The sequence below is a fragment of the Anabrus simplex genome, chromosome 8 (assembly GCF_040414725.1).
Source record: "Anabrus simplex isolate iqAnaSimp1 chromosome 8, ASM4041472v1, whole genome shotgun sequence".
NCBI lineage: Eukaryota > Metazoa > Arthropoda > Insecta > Orthoptera > Tettigoniidae > Anabrus > Anabrus simplex.
Window position 1 is genome coordinate 92,187,337 of NC_090272.1, and position 6,000 is coordinate 92,193,336.

Sequence of the window (6,000 nt, forward strand, 5' to 3'; positions counted from 1 at the left end):
TTAGTCACACAGGACTTCTTTTACGTGCCAGTAAATCTACCGACACAAGGCTGATGTATTTGAGCACCTTCAAATACCACCGGACTGAGCCAGGATCGAACCTGTCAAGTTAGGGTCAGAAGGCCAGCGCCTTAACCATCTGCCGGCAGTAATGGCATTCAGAGCACGACTAATGCATCTGAGTGTTATGAAAGGTGTTGCTCATAAGGTCAGTCCTGCTGCAATAACACTTTCTGAGCCAGTAAGGAAAGCAATGGCAAACTACCTCACTCCTCGTCTTGCCTAGTACGCCTCATTTTGGTGCTGCAATTGGTTTTTGCGATTTCCTTATAACCGCATAACCTTTGGTGGTGCTATTCGAGGATCCAGCTAGCCTCTGGGCTGATGACCTAACAGACAGACACCTTTTTGGGCGGGTTGGGTGGGTCCCTGACATTGATAATGAACACATCTCTCTTCTACAAGCATTTTAAGGTATAATTCATATAAATTTCTTCGCAAAGTTGTGTGTTATAAGCTGGAGTGAGTACACTAGGTTTGTACCTACAAAGTAAGTTTGAAGTTACCCCTTTTTTAAAATGATTTCCACATTTCCACATAATATTAATTGAAAATCATTTAAAAAGTGGCATAAATTAATAAAAATCTGTTTTTCTGTACCTGTGCATATGATATTGGAAGATTTTTTTTCTTAAGGATATCATCGATATCATGTTTCGTATACTTCTCTAAAAATGATTCTAATACGGGATTTGCAAGTATTTCAAGCGGTATTTTTGCCCCCAATAGAGAATCACAAATCAATAAAAATGGCTTTGGGCGTGGCTTAGTTGGTGTGGTAATAAATGTTTGGACACATTCCGTTTTGGCTTCCTTTCATTGTTTCATTTTTGCAATGTGTGAAACGGAACTTATACAGTATGTTGATCAGCTTGAAACTTTTTTGAATATTTAATCTGCGAACGAAACATGTCATTCTTTTTACGTGTGCATTTTCCAGAAATAGTAACATTTAAATAAAGTGGGTCACTGCCTAGTATAGGGTGCTAATATAATTATTTAAAAGAATATAAGCTATTAAAGAAAAGTAAAAGAAAGTATGTGTACTTACATCTTTATTGCAATAATTACAATAAACTACATTGCCATCCGTTCTCAGGAATTCCTTTCCTTCAATCCATTTAGACACGAGGTCTCTTCTTACGCTTTTAACAGGCGGCATGACAACAACATTTCACAACACAGTCCAACACAAAACTGCAATCTGCAGCGTGCATGCGTGCTGCTTCCCAATCTCCTTCTTTCTTTCAATCATTTTGGCTTGAGACGTGTGACGGGCGAGAGTTCCAGGTAGGAAATTCCAGGATAACAACGGAAGAGGGTTCCGTGCAAAACCAAGGTTTGTAAGTCACTATATCGGTAACGCAGCATCACAAAAGTGTGATACAAGTTTTGTTTTGTTCGTTTTAACATAGACGAATATAACGAACAGTCATTTAGTAACTCCCAATTTACGGTTCAGTTTATAGCAATGGGTACCTTATTTCTAAGAATTACAGCTTACGTCAACGTTTACTCAAGCAACACATAAGAAAGTGCTTACCGAGCTCGATAGCAGCAGTTGCTTAAGTGCGGCCAGTGTCCAGTATTCGGGAGATAGTGGGTTCAAACCCCACTGTCCACAGCCCCGAAGTTGGTTTTAGCTGGTTTCCCATTTTCACACGAGACAATTAAGGTCACGGCCGCTTCTTTCCCACTCCTAGTCCCTTCCTGTCCCATCGTCACCATAAGACCTATCTGTGTCGGTGCGACATAAAGCAACTTGTGAAAAAAAATGCTTGGGTAATTGGATTATAGGATCTGTACGGTATGTACTAACTTTGGTTGTCAGGTAGGATGCCATGAATATATTCTATTTCTCTCCGTATCTCAACAATACACATATAACGTGCAAAACGGTCCCATATTCTGCAAACCAACATTTATGGAAGACACTATCATGTAACCTAACATTGCATATGTGCCAAAATCAAAAGAAAAGCCATATTATGCAATATAAACGTCAAAATATTTGCTATTAAATCCAAAAATCTTCAAAATATGCATTATGCATGCATTTTCTCCTAAAAAGGTCAAAACATGCAAACATGCACGGAAAAAAGAATGGTTATTTGGAATCGTTAATTCATAAAACGAATATTTGCAAAGTTTGAGAAATGTAGCTAGCTTATTTAAAAACATGCATTTGCATGGAAATCCGGGCTCTATTGATATGTAACATAGTGACCAAAAATTTTGTGTTTGTGTTGCTTTTGCATACTTGACTGCATCCTGTTTTTCTTTGTATATACCCTTCATACGGTGGTGATGGTGGTGATTATTGTTTTAAGAGGAAGTACAACTAGGCAACCATCCTCTATATAACACTAATCTGAGGGGAAAAAATTGAATTGATCGGACACTTCCAAAAATGAAGATATCGGCCAAAGGAAGTCAAGGGCCACGAAGGGCATGAAAATGAAAGACTCCCTAGGCCTAGGGAACCTAATACCGTCGGGGTCGGAAAAGAACAAGAGTTGACCGAGAGAGGTCGGATAGGATAGATGAAAGTTAGGTGCCTGGCACAAGTAAGTGGAAGCAATGCCAGGACTCAGCTAAGGACCCCGTGGTCGCCAACCCATGCTCCAAAGTTTAGAGCACCTGAGGCCCCTTTTAGTCCCCTCTTACGACAGGCAGGGGATACCGCGGGTGTTATTCTACCGCCCCCCCCCCCACCCACAGGGGGACCCTTCATAAGGTATAATGTATGTACAGTACATATACATAGCAAAATAAAATGTGTTATAAACTGGAATATGTGGAAAAAATTGAGCACTATAACAACTGAACTTTGGATAGTTATACAGTTAAAAATTCTTCAATATTCATGGAAATATTCACTAAAACTTTTGAAAAATTCACCAAAAATAAACATATATCTGACATCAGTTAGCTCTACACATATTACAAATATTAAAAGGTACCAAATAACAGACTGTTACATACCAGATTTATTAAAGAAGAATCCAAATCTTCATTGCACTTAAAGAGATACTGAAAAATGAACTTCTGCCTATTTTCATTTAATAGTTATTTATTTATCAAGTATGATGAGCAAAATATTAGCGGATGAATCCAGTGTTTCTGGACAAGGCACAGCCAAGTCTGGAATATATTTTGAATCTACTAAGGTCTTAGCATGTGTGGTACATAAAATACTTTTTAGAAAGTCTCCTTAAATTACATGAGTAATATTTAAAGCTGTTTAAAAAGAAGAATGTCATATCGGGTCAGTTTCTCTCATATTCATTGTGCATTTAAAACAAAGCATTTGTATGCAATGAAATATGGCAACCAGTTTATTTATCAAGAAACTTTATTTTATTTTATACTCCAGTATGAATAAATACAACTGAATTTGGATGAATTGAAAATTACTACAGAGCAAATTGAAAAGAGAGTAGTGAAGAAGATTCTAAACAACAAATATACAAAACTATCACTTAAAACATCAAAACGTAAGCAGCATGTTATATCAGCAGAAGATCGGGCTGCAAAATCATCAAGAATGAAGTTTTGGGAAAAGAAGAAATTATCAAGTTTTAAAAAATTAAATTATTTTGTATGTACTTATTTTTTTTAAAAGATTTTTATTGTATAAGGTTGAGTTTGGTGCTCCAATGTGGGTGTAAATAGTGTAAATGTTGTTGTATGTTAGGTATTCAGCCAGAAGGCTTGTTGGATCCTCAACAGGTTCACCATTAGCTGTCATAGATGGCCTAGGTGTCGCTGAAGAGGCATACTAGGGAAATAAGGAGTGAGGTAGTTTTCCATTGCTTTCCTCGCAGTGTAAATAAATAAATAAATAAATAAATAAATAACATAGTCAAACGAGTACAGAAAATTATACTTTACGGTACACTAGCTACATTCCAGATTGTAATACTCTACATTATATGCCAAAGAACATGCTCTAACTTAACTAAATCAGGGACTTTCAACATCAACACTCCATCACCTTTTCTTTTCTTCAGAGAACACTGTTTCTAAGCTGGCAAAGTATAGAATCTTTTAACATTTTTTTAGTTGCAGTATTTCCAAAAGCATATTTACGGATAAAATATATCATTGACCCATGGATCACCTTGCTGAGGAAGAATGCCAAATTGATTAAGATGCTTTCCTGTGCAGTCATACCGGACGCCTAGATGAAACCAAATACAGTAGAGACAATATGCGAGACTTCCGGATTTAGCCTTGTTAAAACGGGAGACAAGTCACAAGTGGCGCTCCTAGTGCCTTGACCTGAAAATTTGCGCTAAATTAAAATATCAATGGAAATGTATATACGGAAATGGATAAATAAATTATGTCTAGAAAGAAAGTGTTACTAAGATATTAACTTCTAAGTTGCTAAAGCAATTCTGGATAAGTGAACGAAGAATTATTTAACAGGTTATTATTTAAGACTGAAATTAGACATGTAATCAAGATGTGAAATGGACTGCTGTGAAGGGGCTGGATCTTTCATTTATGCATTACTTTTTTAGCTTTAGAATTCCTGCCTGAATGTTCATGGCTAGGTTTTTCTTTTTTCTCATTTAAAAGCAGTGTATCATCATATTAAAACACTTGTCAACAAAAATATCGGTACATTCCTTACACACGATTCAATGAATTTATATTTAAGAGCTGGAGAATTTTCCTTTTAACTTGAAGCCTACTAACAGAAAGAAAATCTATAAATTTAGTCTCAAAAACATTCAAACTTTCCCTATAAGCAATACTTGCCCTAATGCCATTACATTAGGGTAAAGCAAATGTGCATCATCATACTGTTTCAACAAAATATACATATACATTTCTTAAATCACCCATATTTTCTTCAGTGCTTGACAATGCATTACGGCATTCCAAATGGGGTAACTTGGAACACAACCAGCCACACTCATGTGCATATGTATTTTTCTGAATTAAATCAAACCCATAGATCACACCTACAACAACACATCGGTATTGAAGGTTAACCCTCTACTGCATACTGTTGCCATTAGGCAACAAATAACTTTTCACCTGTGTAAATGGATAAATATTACAGACAGAGGTAGTTTTACGGCGCACCTTCAACTGTACATTCAATTAAACACATATCCCAGTGATGCCTTGTTTTTTTTTACATAAGACAAAACAGCCCTACAGCCAAAGTACTCCTTCCACCCCGTCAACATCCACGCGAACCAACCACCGTTTATTTTACGTGGGCCCTCCCCATCATATTACCACAGGCTTCAGGAGTACCTCTGGCTCAACCTCAAAGACATTACCGACCTACGGTCGTGCAAGTATACTTGCGCCCTGCAATACATACCCATGGCCAGTAGGCAGTAATGTCGGCGTAAAATCGTGGAAAATCGTATATATATTCCAATATGGCAATCCACATCACATACGAGTGTTAAGCTATTAGGCCCAGTTAAGAATTGCTGGTATATCTAAACCACCGAGCGTATGTTGAACATTAAAGCTTGAAATTTTCTTCACCAAACAGAAACGAAAAATAATTCATGCAGTAGAGGGTTAACTGCTGCACTATACAATAAAATATGCTTATATTTTAAGCCAGTTAAAATATAGGTCGAGCAGGTCAGAAGATTATGAAGTACTATAAATATCTCTCTGTCACTGGAAGAATATATATGCAAACACAATATTACTTACATATTCTTGTCACGAGAGAAATGGAAGAAAGACCGCGCATTCTTCTCTACTTCATAGTTACTGCAGCCAAACACAGCACATACCTTTCCCCTCATGTTGAGAGGTGATATCAAGGAATGACACATGCCATTATTTAATTATGTCAACTCACTGAAAACGCATAAATTATTTAATTATGTCAACTCACTGAAAACGCATAAATAACACCAAAAACTTCACATACAAATACACGTGCTCTTATGA